Consider the following 21,780-nt stretch of genomic DNA (forward strand, 5'->3'; position numbering starts at 1 on the left):
AGTAGAGACGGGGTTTCACCATGTTGACCAGGCTGGTCTTGAACCCCTGACCTCAAGTGATCTGCCCTCCTCAGCCTCCCAAAGTGCTGGGATTACAGGTGTGAGCCACCGCGTCCAGCCGCCACTTATTTTTATTTTGCTTTCCTACGATTGTGACAGCTCCTTAACCTGTCCATCTCTCCTCAGCATCCTGTTTATTCTCCAATGGAACTTTTACCTTGAAGTCTTTTTTTGCTATCTCTAGTCAGATGAGTTGCTGCTATCACTTGTCTTCTTGTCACTTTAGACCTGCTCTGTCCAATACTGTAGCCACTAGTCACATGTGACTTTTGACCACTTGTGATGTGACTGGTCCAGATTGAGATGTTCTGTAAGCGTAAATTAAATGCTAGATTTCAAAGACTTAGTACAAAAAACAGAATGTAAATATCTCATAAGTAGTTTTTATTTTATACTGATTATATGTTGAAATGACAATATGTTGGTTATATTAGTTTATATAAAACCTATTTCATTAATTTCATGTTAAAAAAACCTTTTAATCTGGCTACTAGAAAACTTGAAATTACATACGTGGCTCTCTTATTTGGCTTGCATTAAAATTCTACTGAAGAATCCTGCTTTAAACCACTATATGTGATTCAATGCTAAGCACCTTGAATTACCACTCTTTGTGTGCATTTCGGCCCCAGCAACAAGAATTTAAGCAGTCTGAGGTCAGGAACTTGTAACCTGCTATATTCCTCACTGCTACAAAATTTGTCAGATGTGCAATACATGCTAATGAAATAAAATAGAAAACATTTCTATCAGAAGAGGTCAGAAATTCAAATGACTACAGAAACCAGGCAGGTAGCATAATTATATGAAGTAAGCTGGGTTTCATAGAAATCTTGATGTCAGGGACATGATAGGGTTTGGGAGAATGTTAGCAGGGATTATAGTCATCTGAATATTCATTGCTGTGTAAGGAGACAACCACTACGCCACCGTAGCCGAATTATTACATAGGAATAGAAGCCCAGGGTTGCCAAATTTTCCAAAATTTTGAGAGAACCTGGATATTTGGATCTTTATGTGAATTCAACTGATTTTCATATGTTGATTTAACTCATATAAATTTTGTGTGGACTAAGCAAAGCAAGTCAGTGGCCTCACTGCAGCTTGAACGTTGCCTAAAGGAGAAGTTTGTGCTTCTCATCTAGAGGGTAAAATAAAATTTACAATACCGTACCACAGAAGAGTAGAAGAACAAGGTTTATCATCGTGGCTTTGATCAAGAAGAGGCTGGAATCAGAAGCTCAAATTTGCAGGTCATTCAATCAACTATTGGTAAATGATATTTCCAAGCACTCCCCAATACTTTAAGTTAAAATACATTCCCTTCTGCAGAATTTCTCAAGATGTAAGTCCTTAAGGGAAAAAAAGGGGGGAGTTTGAAGGGTCTACAAAATAAGTTTATTGACAGGAGTGTGAAACTGCCAACTTAATGCAAAAGAGAATAAAATGTCTCTCATTCCACAGTTTGTAACTGCTTACAGTTTAGGAAATGACCAAAAAACCCCATCACTGTCTGAGTTTTCAGAGCTCTTACGACTTGTGTGTTTATAGAGGAAGTCTTGTGGCTGACTAGTTTAGCACACATGAGGTGACAAGCTTAGAATGAGCTGAATGCTGGTTAGAATAATGTTATTTTTAAATGGCAGTATGCTGCTTCTAAGGTAGATTAGCATTACCCCTGCTTTAGTTTTCAGTTCTCTGAAATACAAAATCTGTTCTCCAAGTAATGCAAAAGAAGTCTGGCTTAGAATAGTATTGCATGTTGAACAAATTCTTATTAGTAATTTATTTATTTTTGTCATTTTATGGTGCTCAGTAACCTATAGTCATAACAATATCAGAATTAGCCTATCAAAGGGTCATTATTCTGTGGAGTTGGAAAATAAGTGAAGAGATGTAAAATTGCACTTTAATTTAAATTTTGTTATTTTCCATGTAAATTGAGTACCTGAAATCAAAGATTCTATTTACAATATTGTTTTTGAAAGTCATCCATCATGTATAAATGAGTAGATAAGAATTTCTAGAGCTCTCCTAAGCAAATAGGAAGAAGGAGCATGTTATAAGATGAATCAACATAATATTTTCTCTTTTTTTCTTTAATGTTTAAATTTTACTTTAAGTTCCGGGATACACGTGCAGAATGTGCCGGTTTGTTACATAGGTATACATGTGCCATGGTGGTTTGCTGCACCTATTGACCCGTCCTCTAAGTTCTCTCCCCTCATCCCCCATCCCCCCAACAGGCCCTGGTGTGTGTTGTTCCCCACCATGTGTTCTCATTGTTCAACTCCCACTTACGAGTGAGAACATGCGGTGTTTGGTTTTCTGTTCCTGTGTTTGTTTGCTGAGGATGATGGCTTCTAGCTTCATCCATGTCCCTGCAAAGGACATGATCTCATTCCTTTTTATGGCTGCGTAGTATTCCGTGGTGTACATGTACCACATTTTCTTTATCCAGTCTATTATTGATGGGCATTTGGGTTGGTTCCAACTCTTTGCTATTGTAAATAGTGCTGCACTAAACATACATGTGCATGCATCTTTATAGTAGAATGATTTATATTCCTTTGGGTATATACCCAGTAATGGGATTGCTGGGTCAAATGGTATTTCTGGTTCTAGATCCTTGAGGAATCACCACATTGTCTTCTACAATGGTTGAACTAATTCACATTCCCACCAACAGTGTAAAAGCATTCCTATTTCTCCACAGCCTCGCCAGCATCTATTGCTTCTTGACTTTTTAATAATTACCATTCTGACCGGTGTGCGATGGTATCTTATTGTGGTTTTGGTTTACATTGCTCTAATGATCAGTGATGTTGAGCTTTTTTTCATGTTTGTTGGTCACGTAAATGTCTTCTTTTGAGAAGTGTCTGTTCGTATCCTTTGCCTACTTTTTGTTGGGATTGTTTTTTTCTTGTACATTTGTTTAAGTTCCTTGTAAATTCTGGATATTAGACGTTTGTCAGATGGGTAGATTACAAAAATTTTCTCCCATTCTGTAGGTTGCCTGTTCACTCTGATGATAGTTTCCTTTGCTGTGCAGAAGCTCTTTAGTTTAATTAGATACTGTTTATCAATTTTGGCTTTTGTTGCAATTGCTTTTGGCATTTTTGTCATGAAGTCTTTGCCCATGCCTATGTCCTGAATGATATTGCCTAGGTTTTCTTCTAGGGTTTTTATGATTTTGGGTTTTACATTTAAGGGTTTAATCCATCTTGAGTTAATTTTTGTATAAGGTGTAAGGAAGGGATCCAGTTTCAGCTTTCTACATATGGCTAGCCAGTTTTCTCATCACCATTTATTGAATAGGAGATCCTTTCCCCATTGCTTGTTTTTGTCAGGTTTGTCAAAGATCAGATGGTTGTAGATGTGTGGTATTATTTCTGAGGTCTGTTCTGTTCCATTGGTCTGTATGTCTGTTTTGGTACCAGTAGCATGCTGCTTTGGTTACTTTAACCTTGTAGTATAGTTTGAAGTCAGGTAGTGTAATGCCTCCAGCTTTGTACTTTTTGCTTAGGATTGTCTTGGCTATACAGGGACTTCTTTGATTCTACATGAAATTTAAAGTAGTTTTTTCTAATTCTGTGAAGAATGTCAATGGTAGTTTGATGGGAATAGCATTGAATCTATAAATTACTTGGGGCAGTATGGCCATTTTCATGATATTGATTCTTCCTATCCATGAGGATGGAATGTTTTTCCATTTATTTGTGTCCTCTCTTATTTCCTTGAGCTGTGTTTTGTAGTTCTCCTTGAAGAAGTCCTTCACTTCCCTTGTTAACTGTATTCCTAGGTATTTTATTCTCTTTGTAGCAATTGCGAATGAGAGTTCATTCATGATTTGGCTCTCTGCTTATCTATTATTTGTGTAAAGGAATGCTTGCGATGTTTGCACATTGATTTTGTATCCTGAGGCTTTGCTGAAGTTGCTTATCAGTTTAAGGAGTTTTTGGACTGAGATGATGGGGTTTTCTAATTATGAAATCATGTCATCTGCAAAAGAGATAATTTGACTTCCTCTTTTCCTATTTGAATACCCTTTATTTCTTTCTCTTGACTGATTGCCCTGGCCAGAACTTCCAATACTATATTGAATAGGAGTGGTGAGAGAGGGCATCCTTGTTGTGTACTGGTTTTCAAAGGGAATGCTTCCAGCTTTTGCCCATTCAATATGCTATTGGCATGTGTTTGTCATAAATAGTTCTTATTATTTTGAGATATGTTCCATCAATACCTAGTTTATTGAGAGTTTTTAACATGAAAGAATGTTGAATTTTATCAAAGACCTTTTCTCCATCTATTGAGATAATCATGTAGTTTTTGTCTTTGGTTCTGTTTATGTGATGGATTATACATGTCTTCAGTTCTGTTTATGTGATGAATTTGCATTATTTTGAACCAGCCTTGCATCCCAGGGATGAAGCTGACTTGATCGTGGTGGATAAGTTTTTTGATGTGCTGCTGGATTCAATTTGCCAGTATTTTATTGAGGATTTCACATTGATATTCATCAATGATATTGGTCTGAAGTTTTCTTTCTTTGTTGTGTCTCTTCCTGGTTTTGGGTATCAGGATGATACTGGCTTCATAAAATGAGTTAGGGAGGAGTCCCTCCTTTTAAATTGTTTGGAATAGTTTCAGAAGGAGTGGTACCAGCTCCTCTTCATACCTCTGCTGGAATTTAGCTGTGAATCCATCTGGTCCTGGGCTTTTTTTGGTTCGTAGGCTATTAGTTACTGCCTCAATTTCAGAACTTGTTATCGGTCTATTAAGGGATGGGACTTCTTGCTGGTTCAGTCATGGGAGGGTGTATGTGTACAGGAATTTATCCTTTTCTTCTACATTTTCTAGTTTATTTGCATAGAGAAGTTTATAGTATTCTCTGATGGTAGTTTGTATTTCTGTGGGGTCATTGGTGATATCCCGTTCATCGTTTTGTATTGTGTCTATTTGATTCTTCTCTCTTTTCTTTTTTATTAGTCTAGCTAGCTGTCTATCTATTTTGTTAATTTTTTTCAAAAAATCGGCTCCTGGATTCATTGATTTTTTTGGAGGGTTTTTTGTGTCTCTATCTCCTTCAATTCTGCTCTGATTTTAGTTATTTCTTGTCTTCTGCTGGCTTTTGGATTAGCTTGCTCTTGCTTCTCTGGCTCTTTTACTTATGATATTAAGGTGTCAATTTGAGATCTTTCTAGCTTTTTGATGTGGGCATTTAGTGCTATAAATTTCCCTCTTAACACTGCTTTAGCTGTGTCCCAGAGATTCTGGTACATTGTCTCTTTGTTCTCATTGGTTTCAAAGAACTTCTTGATCTCTGCCTTAATTTCATTATTTACCTGGGAGTCATTCAGGAGCAGGTTGTTCAATTTCCATGTAATCGTGTGGTTTTGAGTGAGTTTCTTAATCCTGAGTTCTAATTTGATTGCACTGTGGTCTGAGAGACTGTTTGTTATGATTTCACTTCTTTTGGATTTGCTGAGGAGTGTTTTACTTCCAATTATGTGGTTGATTTTAGAATAAGTGCCATGTGACACTGAGAAGAATGTATATTCTGTTGATTTGGGGTGGAGCGTTCTGTAGATGCCTATTAGGTCCACTTGATCCAGAGCTGAATTCAAGACCTGAATATCCTTGTTAATTTTCTGTCTCATTGATCTGCCTAGTATTGACAGAGGGGTGTTAAATTCTCCCACTATTATTGTGTGTGAGTCTAAGTCTCTTTGTAGATCTCTAAGAACTTGTTTTATGAATCGGGGTCCTCCTATATTGGGTGCATATATATTTAGAATAGTTAGCTCTTCTTGTTGAATTGTTTCCTTTACCATTATGTAATGCCTTTCTTTGTCTTTTTTAATCTTTGTTGGTTTAAAGTCTGCTTTGTCAGAGACTAGGATTGCAACCCTGCTTTTTTTGCTTTTCATTTGCTTAGTAAATTTTCCTCCATCTCTTTATTCTGAGCCTATGTATGTCTATGCACATGAGATGGGTCTCCTGAATACAGCACATCGATGGGTCTTGACTCTTTATCCAATTTGCCAGTCTGTGTCTTTTAATTGGGGAATTTAGCTCCTTTACATTTAAGGTTAGTATTGTTATGTGTGAATTTGATCCTGTCATCATGATGCTATCTGGTTATTTTGCACATTAGCTGATGCAGTTTCTTCATAGTGTCATTGGTCTTTATATTTTGGTGTATGTTTGCAGTGGCTGGTACTGGTTTTTCCCTTCCATACTTAGTGCATCTTTCAGGAACTCCTCCAAGGCAGGCCTGGTGGTAAAAATCCCTCAGCATTTGCTTGCCTGGAAAGGATTTTATTTCTCCTTCACTTGTGAAGCTTAGTTTGGCTGGATATGAAATTCTGGGTTGAAAATTCTTTTCTTTAAGAATGTTGAATATTGGTCCCCAGTCTCTTCTGGCTTATAGAGTTTCTGCTTGAGAGATCTGCTGTTAGCCTGATGGGCTTCCCTTTGTAGGTTGCCTGGCCTTTCTCTCTGGCTGCCCTTAACATTTTTTCCTTCATTTTGATCTTGGAGAATCTGATGATTATGTGTTTTGGGGTTGATATTCTCATGCAGTACCTTAGTGGTGTGCTCTGTATTTCCTGAATTTTCATGTTGGCCTGTCTTGCTAGGTTGGAGACATTCTCCTGGGTAATATCTCGAAGTGTGTTTCCCATCTTATTTCCATTCTCCCCATCTCACTCAGGTACTCCAATCAATTGCAGGTTCAATCTTTTTATGAAGTCCCATATTTCTTGGAGACTTTTTTCATTCCTTTTCATTCTTTTTTCTCTAGTCTTGCCTGCATGCCTTATTTCAGCAAGGTGGTCTTCAAACTCTGTTATCCTTTTTTCTATTTGATTGATTCAGCTACTGATACTTGTGTATGCTTCACAAAGTTCTTATACTGTCTTTTTCAGCTGCATCAGGTCATTTATGATCCTCTCCAAACTGGTTATTCTAGTTAGCAGCTCCTCTAACCTTTTATCCAGAATCTTAGCTTCTTTGCATTGGGTTAGAACATGTTCCTTTAGCTCAGTGTAGTTTTTTATTACCCATCTTCTGAAGTCTACTTCTGTCAATTTGTCCATCTCATCCTCCATCCAGTTCTGTGCCCATGCTGAGAGATGTTGTGATCATTTGGAGGAGAAGAGGTACTCTGGCTTTTTGGGTTTTCAGCGTTTTTACATTGATTCTTTCTCATCTTTGTGAGTTTGTCTAGTTTCGATCTTTAAGGCTGCTGACCTTTGGATGGGGTTTTTTGTGGGGGCTCTTTTGTTATTGATGATGCTGTTGTTGTTGCTTTCTGTTTGTTTTTCTTTCAGTGGTCAGATCCCTCTTCTGTAGGGCTGCTGCAGTTTGCTGGGGGTTCACTTCAGGCTCTATTCATCTGATTCACTCCCATACCTGGAGATGCCACTCAAGGAGGCTGCAGAGCAGCAAAGATGTGTGCCTGCTTCTTCTTCTGGGACTCTGACCTTGAGGGGCACCAACCTGATGTCAGTAGGATCACTCCTGTATTGGGTGTGTGACAACCCCTGTTGAAGGGTCTCACCCAGTTGGGTGGCACAGGGAACGGGACCCATTTAATGAAGCACTTTGACTGCCTCTTGGTGGAGGGGGTGTGCTTCACTGTGGGGAAACACACTTGTCTGGGTTGCCTGGATTCCTCAGAACTACCAGGAGGAAAGGCTAAGTCTGCTGGTCCACAGAGACTCTGACCACTCCTCTCCCTAGGGTCTCAGGCTCTGGGAGACCCTGGTTCTGTCCCTGAGCTCTGGCTGGAGTTATTGAAGTTCCTGCCCAGTGAGGAAGAATGAGTAGAGTCAGGCCTGAAGAGGCAATCTGTCTACAGTCTGCCACAGCCAATGTGTTGGGCTGTGGGGGACACATCATGGGACCAAGCCATCCAGCCTTCCTGGCTCCAGCAGGGGAAAAGCATGGCCTGGAGCTATAGAGATGAATGCTGCCCTCCCCTGACCCGGGGAGCTTAGTGTGTTAGGCAGTTGTGAGTCCCAGTGCTGGCTGCTGCCCCTCCCCCAAGGAGCTCAAGCTGCTTAGACTGCAGGCAGCTACAGCTGTGGTGCTAGTTGCCCCTCTCCCTGGAAGCTCAACAGCTGAGAGGCTGTTGAGAATCTGTGCAGCTTGGGGGTTGGGATGCAAGGCCCCAGCAGCATGGGTTCACAAGTGGGATCTTCTGATCCGGGGTTTGCACAGTTCTGTGGAAAAAGCACGGCTTCTTCGGTTGGGTAGCATGCTCACTCATTGCCTCTCTTGGCTGGGGGTTAGGGGCTCCCCTGGCCCATGTGGCTCTCAGGTGGGCTGCTGCACCACACTGCTCTTCCTTCCTCTCCATGTATCGCACCAGCCTCCTAGTCAGTTTTGATGAGAGAACTTGAATACCTTGGTTGCCGGTGAAGGATTCACACGCTTATTCTGGTTCTTTTCCATGGGAGCCTCTGATTGCTGCCGTTTCTAGTCAGCCATCTTGGCCCTGCCCCCCTTCATAATATTTCCTTTACCCAGACAAATTATACTGTGTATTAACAGCTAAGAACAGTTAGTAAGGAAATTTGACATGTATTCTGATTGTTATTTGAGTAAATATCAATGAGTTGAAAATTCATTCTGATTTGTGGCTAGCCTTTGATGAAGTTTTAAAATCTTTCTGTTCCTCAGTTTCCTCATCTTTAAAGTAGCTGTAATGATCCCATTTATCTCATAAGCATAATCATATACTGGTATAGGACATGGTGAGACTCCTGGAAAAGTGTTCTGAGATATGAGCAGATGGATGTGGTTGTTATTTCCATAGTATGTTAGTGTGACAAACATGTTACAAGAACAGCCTGGGTTGCTTTATGGCATCTTACTGTTTACAAAATTAAAGAGCAGCTGTTATATTATTATTTAGCCCCACAAACTTGTTATTAAGATTAGAATAACTACACAAATTAAGATGATCATATATAAACTATATATTTGCATAAATGATAAAATAATAATGGAAATCTCTTAATGGGAAAGAACCACCCAGAAATCTAAATAACAATAAACTGTCATTTTCTATATTCCCTTCCAGTTCTAGTCCAATACTTTTGACCTTTTTACATTAGAATGGTAGAGGAGGAAAAGTAACTTTTTCCTCAACCCTCATGGGTTCTTAGTTGGAATGAATCCCCATAACAAAAGACAGATTAACTAGAGAAAAACAAATAGAAGTTTACTAATATATTTCATATATATATGTGGGAGATACCTAGGGGCTGAGTAGTTCTCAAAGAGGTAGTTTTGAATTCTAGCTTATATAGCATCTTCAGCAAAGAGTAGTAAATTTTTAGAGTAGTGACAGAACAAAGGAAGAGAACTGTGTCTGTAGGAACAGGAAATTGTGAGAAGGCAAATAAATGGCAGATAAGGGCTAGTTAGTAAAGCTTGTTCATGCAGAGTCATCTGATGCCATCTCCAGGCCAATAAGAGTCTAAAATTGTCTTCAGTGCTTAACCTTTGTCCTCCCTGCTAGAGAAGGGGGGAGGGATACTCTTGTCTTTCTACATTTATAACCTGCTTTTAGGCAATTAGAAGCAGAGAGCTTTCCTGCCCTCTCAATTGCCTTGGGTTCAAAACAGTCCTTAAGCCAAAGGAGCATATTTTGGGGTGGCATGTTCTTGTCTCCCACATAATCATAATAGAGATAAAATTTACTACTCTCTTTTGTAACAATATACTCTATTTACCCATATTTTGCATAGTTTTTCAAACTACCATTTTATATGACTGTGTAATGTTCCATTGGATACAAGTATTATAGTGTACTTGACTATATTCCTATTGCTGGTAATCTGTCTTTATCTAAAAAGGAGTAATGAAAAGTTAAAAGTGTTCCACCTTAGCTGGTAGAAATTGGTCAATGATGAGGAAAGGCTGTAAAGTGTCACTTTAAGTCTGGGGTCTTGTACATAGGAGTGCAGCTGAGGACAGTAAGTGAAGATACAGATTTGGGAAATATCAGCACGTAGTTAAGTCATTCAAGACATGGGGACTTGAAATGAGGCAGGATTAGTGTAGATAGTTCAAAGAGTAACTGAGGACAGGAATCTAAAGGACAGCCACATTTAAGGACAAGCAGAGGGAACAAAGTTCAAAGGAGACAAAGAAGGAGTAGTCAGAAAGAAACAGTAATGTCACAGAAGCCTGCTGAGGCCTGTGTTAGTCTATGACTTACACAGGGGCAGAGCTGACTCTGGAATCTAGGGCTATTGATTTCAACTCCAGGTAGAGTTCTCCCACCTTGTAGGCAGGCACAATTCTCTCCTTTAACACTGTTTTCTACCTGGTTCCCATCAAGGACAGGATGCCTTCAGCTACAGATCTGTTTTGATTCCTTTAAATTGTGTTAGTCTCTCAATTTAAACACACAAAACAAAGTCTAAGAAGGGACAGCTTGGTATAAAAGTTGTTTTGTGTATTTCTACTGGTATCTTACAGCAGCGATTGGCAAAAACTGGTTCAAAGACATTGGAAGTTCAGTTTCAGTAGCCCTGAATTGGGGTCCAGGCTTTTATTTTTTAATGAGTTTCCCACGTACTTCTGATGAACATTCAGGTTTGGGAAACTTTGGCTTATTTATCCGAAGAACATAAAATCTTCACAGAAGATTTTAGAATGGGACATCTAGAGGTTTGCTATACCAGGAGTAAAGAGATGAAGCATAGTCCAATTTTCATGACAACTTATTCTCATAAAGAAGTGGTCCAGAGCACTTGTATTTGCATATTTTTTTTCTTTGTTCAGAATATTAGGCAGGGTTCTGAGGAAATTGAAAAGAAGATAGCATGAATGAATGACTGAATGCACTCAATCTATAGAGGGAATGAGATCTCCAGATAGATATTAACAGTAAGAACATGTTTAAAGATAATCACAGCCAGTGGGAAAGGCAGAGTGGTATCAGAGGAGCTTCCTTGCAGGCTCCCTCACTTGCATCCTGTTTTCATTTCTTGGACTGCTTCATGGAAACTGTGTGTTGCTGTGGAACATGCCTTGGCCTTGGCATGAGATGACTTGGTTTGAATGTCCACGGATATTGTTTGGCTCTGTGTCCCCACCCAAATCTTTTGTTGGATTGTAATCCCCAGTGTTGGCAGAGGGACTTGGTGGGAGATGATTGGATTATGGGTGCAGATTTCCCCCTTGCTGTTCTGGTGGTGACAGTGAATTCTCATGAGATCTGGTTGTTTAAAAGTATGTAGCGGCTGGGCACAGTGGCTCATGCCTGTAGTCCCAGCACTTTGGGAGGCCAAGAGGGGCAGATCACCTGAAGTCAGGAGTTCGAGACCAGCCTGGCCAACACGGTGAAACCCTGTCTCTAACTAAAAATACAAAATTAGGTGGGCATGTTAGTGTGCACCTGTAATCCCAGCTACTCAGGAGACTGAGGCATGAGAATCGCTTGCACCCAGGAGGCGGAGGTTGCAGTGAGCCAAGATGGTGCCAATGTACTGTGGCCCGGGCAACAAGAGCGAAATTCCATCTCCAAAAAAAAGAAAAGAATGTGCGTAACACTTCCCCCTTTGCTGTCTCTCCTGCTGGCCATGTGAAGATGTGCCTTGTTTCCTCCTTCATCTTCTGCCATGATTCTAAGTGTCCTGAGGGCCCCCTAGTCATGCTTTCTGTACAGCCTATGGAACTGTGAGCCAATTAAGCTTTTTTTCTTTATAAATTACCCAGTCTCAGGTAGTTCTTTATAGCAATGTGAGAACAGACTAAGAGATTCGCTATGCTCTTTTCTAGTTGAGTGATCCTCAGAAAATTTCTTAACCTTTCTGAGCCTGGGATTTGTATCTGTTAAACAGTAATACCAGCATAATAAATGTTTTGGCAGTGTAAATGTGAAATAATATTATTCATTTTATGAAATAATGAAAGGAACAATTTCTAGCATGTTGGCTTTTTAATGAACGTTTATGACACATCAATGTTTAATATGTATTAAAATGATTTCTTGTAAATATTCATATATAGTATTGGTGTGATGTGTATTTAACTTGGTGTTTTCTAGTAGTGGTTCTCAAAACTTTGTTCAAAGACATCAGAGGTTCTAGTTCAGTAGATCTGAAATGGGACATTTAACCTATGCTTCTTCTTAAAGAATACAAAAATGTCAGACTCTTCTTTAATGTTATATAAAGTTTACAGAAAAATTTGAATTCATGACTAAATATTAATAATTATTTTTGGAATATGTATTAAAAAGCATACCTCTGGCCAGGTACAGTGGCTCATGCCTATAATCCCAGCACTTTGGGAGGCTGAGGCGGGTGGATTACCTGAGGTCAGTAGTTCAAGACCAGCCTGGCCAACATGGTGAAACACTGTCTCTACTGAAAATACAAAAATTAGCCAGGTGTGGTGGCAGGTGCCTGTAATTCCAGCTACTCGGGAGGCTGAGGCAGGAGAATCACTTGAACCTGGGAGGCGGAGGTTGTGGTGAGCCAAAATCACGCCATTGCACTCCAGCCTGGGCGACTAGGGCAAGACTCCATCTCAAAAAACAAAAAACAAAAACAAACAAACAAAAAAAAGGAAGCATACCTCCTATCCTTTGCCCATACTGAAAATTCCTGGGCTTTATATTTGACATTTTTTGTGCAAGAATATTTGCCTTTTAAAGTCTTTAATAAATTATTTTTCTTTATTTATACTTATTTATTCCATATTTTAGCTAAGCTAGAAATATGACCTTTTAACTTAAATACTTATCTTTACTCCTTTTGTTCTAAGGGGGATCCTTTTGATTTTGTTATAAAAGCTTAGGTATTTTAAAAATCTTTCCTTTAGTCTTATTTTTTCCTTTATTTTATGTGGCCTTTTAGAAACAACAGGTGTTTCTTTGTGGTGAAGTTTGCCTTAATTAATTGAGTGAAAGGAGAGGAAGGTGACTTGTTCTGGTAGATTGGACAGACTCAGGAGGCTTTTTAGCTAGCATTGTAACAAACCGTGTTCTATTTGATGAATGAATGGATCTTATCTTTATTTAGAGTCTTAGCTAGATAGAAAGAGTAATGTTGAAAGACTATGCCTTAAATAATATCCTGGAGCTAAAAATATGAATTTGAGTGTCTGATCTTTTTCCATTGGCTGAGAGTTTAAATTCATAAGTACTCTATCACCATTTTTCATTGTCAGTGATTTCCTGGAGACTTTAGATTTAAGGCTTAGTTTTGCCATTTATTTTTAGGTCTCTGCCAATTTGTCCATTAAATAATTAATAACATCAATTTTAAGCTTAAGTTCAAATGCGTCTCTTAAAATATGAATACTATTCTAATTTTCTTTGGTCAGCTCAATTTCAAAGCCTTTAGTGGCCCTCACTGAAGGAGTTAAGGGATTAGAAATGGAACTGGGACCAAGACAAGGCAGATGTTCCCCTGTTATCAATATTGAATGTTGTGTGTGCCATGCTGTCTTAAGAGAATAAATTATGTATATTTTCCCTTACACGCACATATATGTTTGTGTATGTCTCTCATACATACACATACATATATGTGCGTGTATATGTACATATACATATGTGTGTGAGTGTGTATACAAAAAAACTGTCATAAAACTTCCTTACTTTCATTTTCATATTAGAGTCATTTTTTCACATTGGAACATACAAATTTATCTTATTCTTTTAAGTAGCTGCAAGGTGTTTCTTTGGATGAACATGACATTCATTTAGTAAGAAATATTTATTGAGCTTATTGGGAAGCTGAGGCAGGAGAATTGCTTGAGCCCAGGAGGTGGAGGTTGCAGTGCGCCCGCCGAGATTGCACCACTGCATGCCAGCCTGGGTGACAGAGTGAGACTCTGTCTCAAAACAAACAAACAAAAAAAACTACTATATGATCCAATCTCACTTCTGGGAATGTATTCACATAATTGAAAAAAGGATAGCATCCCTATATTCATTGCAGCATTATTCACAATAGCGAAGATGTGGAAAACATCTAAATTTCCATGGACAGATGAGTAGATAAAGAAAATGTGGAATATATTTACAATAGAATACTATTCAGCTTTAAGAAAAAGAGGGAAGTTCGGCCGGGCGTGTTGGCTCACGCCTGTAATCCCAGCACTTTGGGAAGCCGAGGTGGGTGGATCATGAGGTCAAGAGATCGAGACTATCCTGGCCAACATGGTGAAACCCTGTCTCTACTGAAAATACAAAAATTAGCCAGATGTGGTAGCAGGCGCCTGTAATCCCAGCTACTTGGGAGGCTGAGGCAGGAGAATCGCTTGAACCCGGGAGGTGGAGGTTGCAGTGAGCTGAGATCATGCCACTGCACTCCAGCCTGAGTGAAAGAGTGAGACTCTGTCTCAAAAGAAAAAAAAAAAAAAGGGATTACAGGCTAACTGTAACAAACAGAACAATCAGATCAGATTAATGTCTAGATTCTTAGGTCTTATGTCCTAATAAACAAAAGGTTAGTACTGACAATATGATACGTAAAAGATTTGTCTATGACAGACAGCTAAGGTGAAACAGAAGCCAAATAGATTTATTCTAGAAAGAAATGGCACAAGAAAACATTGGCATCCAAGTGCTTTTGATAACCATCTCTTATGAGACATAATAAATAGCATCTTTGGATTTATTTTGAATATGAAAAAAAAAGAAGGTACTTTGTAATATTCTTCCCCGCCCTTAAGAAGGTACTTTGTAATGTTCTCCCTGCCCTTGAGAATGTACTTTGTACGCCTATCCCAAACCTGTAGGTGATTAAAAAGCTTTATTGCTCAAAACAAAACAAAACAAAACAAAACAAAACAAACAAAACAAAACAAAACAAAACAAAAACCAATAGCCTCTTCTATTGCCTCTTTATAGGCAATACTATCACTTTAAACTTTTAGAAGTGTTTTTTTTCTGGTATTTGGTAAACATGTGCTTATGTTGCAATCTCTTGTTTTTTCAGTTAGGCAGTCTGTTTCCTGTTTGATAGTTGTAGGTTTGCTCTTTTTCCTTCTCCACTCGTCCTATTATAATTATATTTATTGCTGAAGTCAATAATCAGTTTATCATATTAATATTATCTAAATATTGTTCACCACTGAGCTAAAAGTTATGCTCTGATTATATTTCTTCTTTTATTCAAATCTTAGTTTTTCTTCAAGTCAACAAAGTAGGCCAAAGCCGGCCTGTCACTTTTCTTTGCAAATAAAGTTTTATTGGAACACAGGCTCATTCACTTACTTATTGTCTATGGCAGCTTTTGTGATACAACAGTAGAACTCAATAGTTGTGATAGAAATTATATGGTCTGCAAAACTTAAAATATTACTCTCTAACCCTTTATGGAAAAAGTTTGCTGACACCTATGCTAGTTAGTGATTGCACTTTTTCATTTTCTTTGTTTATGTAATTTATTAAAATTTCAGTTCAAAATATTTTAAAATTTCTTTTGAAATTTACTTGACCCATTAATTATTTATCTAAGTGTGGTGCTTAACTTTGCAGCATTTGGAGATTTTCTGTTAATTTTTTTGGTAATTGATTTTTATCTTAATTCTGGTATGGCCAAGAGAACATAAGTAAATAAATTCTAATCTTTAAAATGTATTGAAATGTGTTTTATGGAATGATATGTGGTTAATTACGGTAAATTCCCCACATACTCTTTAAAAGAATGCATATTCTGCAGTTTTTAGGATCAATGTTCTATATATGCTTGAGGGTCGATTTCTTAATTGCACTATTAACATTTTCTGTATTCTTACTGATTTTTGCTTATCAGTTTTTGAAAAAGGTGTGTTAAGCTCTCACACTATGATTGTGGATTTGTCTATTTTTCCTTAAAATTGTTGTATTTTAAAAATATACTTTGAGGTTATGATTTTAGGTGAGTACAAATTTAAAATTGTTATATTTTCCGGTGAAGTGACTTTTTTCATTATAAAATCTCCCTCTTTACCTCAAGTAATTTCAATTATTCAAAAACATTAGTATAATTTTTGCTTGTGTTTAAATTGTATTATATTTTTTCCATTCTTTCATTTTCAACTATTCTACATGTTTATTTTTAAAGCATATCTCTTGTAAGCAGCTTATAATTGTATCTTTAAAATAAAAATTCAGTTGATAATCCAGTTTAATTACAAAATATTAATTTAATTTACAGTTGAAGTAATTGCTGGTATATTTATTTAAAACATACCATTAATTTTTTCCCCTTTACTCACTTATTCTATGTGCTTGAATTAGTCATCATTGCTGCATAACAAATTAATAACTTACAGTCTTAAAAACAACACACATTTATCATTTCACAGTTTTTGTGAGTTATGATTCTGGGAACAGTGTAGCTGGGTCCTTTGCTCCAGGGTCTCTCACAAAGCTGCAATTTAGGTGTTGGCTGGGGCTGCAGCTATCTTTTTTTTTTTTTTTGAGATGGAGTCTCGCTCTGTTGCCTAGGCTGGAGTGCAATGGCATGATCTCAGCTCACTGCAACCTCTGCCTCCTCGTTTCAAGTGATTTTCCTGCCACCGCCTCCTGAGTAGCTGAGACTATAGGCGCCCGCCACCACAGCTGGCTGATTTTTGTATTTTTAGTAGAGATGGGGTTTCACCATATTGGCCAGGCTGGTCTTGAACTTCTGACCTTGTGATCTGCCTGTCTGGGCCTCCGAAAGTGCTAGGATTACAGGCATGAGCCACCGCGCCTGGCTGGGGCTGCAGCTATCTTAAGATTCATTATCAAGCTTGTGTAGTTGTTAGAAAAGATTTTAATATTCTTTTGTAGTTCTGTAAGTTGCATTTGATTCTTTGTCATAGATATCAGTTCTCTGGCAAACTTTTACACCTTGACTCTTATTTTCCTATATATATTAATCATAGTTACTTTAAAGTTTGCGTCTGATAAATCTAATAATTGATCACCTGCTGGTCTGTTTCTGTTGTCTAGTTTTTTTGGTTTGATCCTTACTCTTGGTATTATAAATTATAGTTTCTGGATGATTTTCAAAGATGATTTTCTTTAGTTTCCAGCATGCACTTATAGTAGAAGCAGATCACTTTAACCATACTAATATCAATGTTATTGGGAGAATTAGAATCTGGACTGTAGCTTTTGTGAGATCTGGTTACCACTTCACCCTTACTACTAGAGTGTAATTCTACAGGAGTGTTTTCTGCACAGGAAACTCAGAAACTAAATTATAAATGGAGGGTTTCATGGAAATATTAAGGATTTCTAGGCTATGTGTTTTTAAGTATGCACTTATTTACCTAAGGATTATCCAAGGCCAATATTGAATTTGAAGTTGGACTCTCCCAGCCTCTGAAAGGCTTCTGAGAATTTCTCCCCTCCTACCAAGTTGCTTACATTTTCTGAATAGATATTAAATCTAATATTAGACTCCAGAAACAAAATTGAGAAGGTAAAACTACAACCAAGGATGCTAAATAATAATGTAAATTTCTGGCATTAAATATGAATGACATATATATTATATGTGACAGTACAACTGTGGACATAATTAAGAATATTCAAATTTTTACCATGTCAGGATGAATTTTACAGAACTGCCATAATCATCGCCTCTCCTTTTTCACACACACTTGTGCTGCTGTTGAGGGATGGAGGGGCCTTATTCACCCAGAAATGCCCTAGGTGCCCTCCCAGTCATATGCCCCGCAGCAAGGTTCTTGGGAATCAATAGGAAGTAAGTCATAGGAATCAATACAGGAGTCTGGATTGAAGTCTGAAACCTGGGTTCTAATCCTGGCTCTGCTTCTAATTATTTGGGTAGTCTTGTTAATTAATTTAGCTTTTAAAAAAAATACACTTTTAAAAATAGCAGCTTTAGTTCCACAGCAAAATTGAGATGAAGATACAGAGATTTTCCATATGTTCCCTGGCCCCACATATGCACAGCCTCTCCTACTATCAACATCCCCACTGGAGTAGTACATTTGTCACAGTTAACCAACCTACATTGACACATCATAATCACCTAAAGTCTATAATTGACATTTGGGTTCACTATAGGTGTACATTCTGTGTGTTTGGTTAAATGTATACTGCCGTGTATCCAGCATTACAGTATACAGTGCAGTTTCCCTGCCCTAAAAATCCTCTGTGTTCTGCCTCTTCATCCCTCTCTCCCCTTCCCAAACTCTGGCAACCACTGGTCTTTTTTACTGTCTCCATAGTTTTGCCTATTTCAGAATGTCAAATCATTTAGCTTTTACAAAGTTTTGTAGGACTCAATATTTTCATCTATAAGTGAGGCCAGTGATTTCCATCCTACCTTCCCCGGCTGGTAGTTGGTAGTACCAAGCATGAAATGTGAAAATGCTTCACAGTCAGTACAATGCTGTGTAAATATTGTTGCCACCATGATGCCATGATATCGCTAGTATTTCAGAGGAGGAGCCATTTTTTTGTCTAGTAGCTCTTTAAATGCTCGTACTCAGTTGTGGGAGAATAGGAAATTTTCAGAAAAATTAGCCTGGTGGTTTGCCATTGGTTTGTTTCAAAGTTAGTAGTATTTGTTCTGTTGTTATCCTTTAGTTTTTCTTTGAAACAAGTCCTGATCACTCGTTAATGATCTCTTGGTAGTATTTTGGTGGCAAATTTACCTAGTTTTGTGGGGTTTGACTTAGAATAGCCTTTTGGCAGGTTCTCAAAACTGTTATGATTTCTTCCAAAGGCTACTCTCCCTGCAGGACCTGATTCAAAACTCCCTGTGTGCTAATGGGACCTGACATCCACGTCACGGGAAGTCTCTCCTCCCTACTAGACAAACTCAATCATGTAGGTCAGAACTTCCTAATTTGAGTGGGCATCGGCATCACTTGGAGGGCCTGTTGAAACACTGATTGCTGGGCACCACCTAACTATTCCCATTTCAGTATGTCTGGGGTGCAGGTCCAAGAATTTGTGTTTCTAATGGGTTCCCTACTGGTATTGATGCTGATGGCTCACAGACCACACTTTGAGAATCACTGATCTAAAACCTGGTGCAGGGTTTCTTAAAGTGTGTTTCAAAGGACTGCCTTGTTCAGAAACTCCTGGAGCCAATGTGAAGCCTGGATTTCACTAGGGTTATAAATTTGGAGCTTGGAAGAAGATATTGTAGACATATGACATTAATGAAGTTCTCCGACCTATTTGAGTGGACAGTTTGACAGTTTCACATTGTGTGATCCAGGGAAGTCACACTGTGAGCTTAGTGACCTTGCCTCGTCACCACACCCCTAAGGTGGTGACACAGGACTGTTTGAGGCTGGATGAGATCATGGACATGAGAGGCCCATGTAAACATGAGGGTGCTCCTCCAGGACTGGGTGTTCCTGTTTCTAACAAATGTTATTATGGGACTGCAGGGGAGAGCCGAGTTCAGGGCCATCCACAGGGAACGCAGAGCTGTCAGTCACTTCCTTACAGAAACAGAACAATACACACTGTGTATTTCTCTTCAGTCTGTGGGATTTTTTTCAACATCAATTTTACACATCTGGTTCTGAGAAGAATCCATACTGTTAGCATTCACCTGGCCACCCTAACTGTAACATTTCAGTGTTTGGGGAATTCTAACAACTGAAATCAATGGCTTTTTTGATCCGGCAGATTCTTCAATCTTCTCAATCTTGCTGCATCCCCCTCTCACTTGACAGACTCTGCCTGAGCCCTCATGCTGCTGCTTCCTTCACATCAGTGGACTTTCCAGCCTCTTCTCTTCACACTGGCCCTTTAAGAAGACATTTAAAGCAATTATTCAGTTCAGTTTCATTATATTCTGCTCTCAGAGCTACCGTAATAGCGTACTTGAAAGAGGCTGGTTGTGTTGAATTTTGTGTTTGCTTTCCAGTTACCAGAATGGAGCCTTCACCCCTTCTCATCTCTGCTCATTTTATTATTTACCTGAGTGATTTTTCTGTTTGAAGAAAGCAAATGGAACATGAAAGACCAAATATTTCTGTCTGTTCAGTTCAAGAATTTTTCAGTCAATGGTCTACTATTTTAAAGTATCATTGCAAAGAAAATTGAGACCATTAATCTTCTCTAAAACATCTTTTGTGTTCTAATAAACATATTTTTCCATTTCTTAGTACTTTACAATTGTGATTGATTTTGATTATATATTTGTAGAGGTATTTTTTCTGAAGAGTAAAAAGCCCTTAAATATATTTATTTTCCTCTTTCTTAAGGAAGTCTCTGATGTAGTCACACCCACACACGAATGAATGAACAATTGGGAATGACTATCCCAGCTGGGAAGCCACTGGAATTTTCTTACCTTTCCAATTTCCTCTCCTTGATAGTGCCCTTCCCACTCACCACTGTAGACCTGAAAGCTATTTGTGGAGCTTTCCCAACCAAGGGGAGACCAGCTCCTGCTTCCTGATCTAACCTTAATGCAGTCCAGGGCAAGATTTGGTAAAGGGATGGAGGGGTAGTCAGCCTGACAGTAGCAAAGAAGAAGGAAAGAGGAGGTGGTCTGAAAGACCACCGAATGGTCTTTCCACTTACCTCCTGCTTTGGTTCCAGCATCATCTTATTCTGAGCCTCTCCTATGTCTACTAAGTCCTCATTCTGGAAGCTCCTGCTCCAGCACTTACCATAATACAGGACACCTGGTGCTTTGTGTACTCACTGCAAAGAAACTGTTACTCCATTCATGGCCTATCAATGGTACCTAAGTAGTCTATATCTTTATGGCTTTAGATCACTTTGGTGGTCTTCAGAAAGTTCATGGACCTACTGAAACAAACAAGGACTTGTTTGAATATGCATTTGTGTTTTCCTGGGAAGAGAGTCCATAGCTTTCATCAGATTCTCATAGAGCCATATGACCCAAAGATATTTCAAAAGATGAAGAAGTAACTACTGATGTGGTAGTAGAAGGCCTGGAGACAGTGTGCAACAATAAATATTTATTGAGCACCTGCAATGTGCCAGGTACTCTTCTAGACTCTTGATATATCTATGAACAACAACAAAAACCCCCTCCCAAATCCTTACTTCACGAAGTTTACATTGCAGTGGGTAGAGAAAGACAACAAACCATATACACGATACTTTACACAGAATATCGGAGAGTATAAGTGCCATAGGAAAATAAAGCAGAGTGAGGGGGATCAGGGATGAGGTGGGGGAGAACTGTGATTTCAGGGTAGACCTCATTGAGAAAGTGACATTTTAGTAAAATCCCGAAGAAGGAAGGAATCAGGTGGCCATATGAGGGAAGAATGTACCAGGCAGAGGGAACAGCTAGTACAGTAACTTTAGGGTGGGAGCAAGCCTGGTGTGTTCAGAGTGGTGGGGTGGAGTGAGTGAGACAGAGGGGCAGGCAGAGGGTATGTGGAGTGGGCGCGTGGATGAACCCGGGTCTCATATGCCTCTGTGCATGACTCTGGGAAGCCCTTGAAGGACTTTAAGCAGAGGAGAGATATGACCTGACTTAGGGTAGATTCAGATCACTCTGATGTGTTAAAAACAGACTAGGGGTTAAGGGTAGGAGCAGGGAGACTAGGCTGCCTTGCAGTCATCCCGGGAAGAGAGGATGATACAGCATGGACAGAATGGTAACAGAGGAGTCTTGGGGGCTGGGTAGATTTTGAATATATTTGGAGGTAGAGCCAACAAGTTTACTGAGAGGTCAGATGTGAATTGTCAGAGAAAGAGAGAGCCAAGGATGACTCCAAGACTTTTGGCCT

Source organism: Pongo pygmaeus, chromosome 2 (genome assembly GCF_028885625.2).
Source record: "Pongo pygmaeus isolate AG05252 chromosome 2, NHGRI_mPonPyg2-v2.0_pri, whole genome shotgun sequence".
NCBI lineage: Eukaryota > Metazoa > Chordata > Mammalia > Primates > Hominidae > Pongo > Pongo pygmaeus.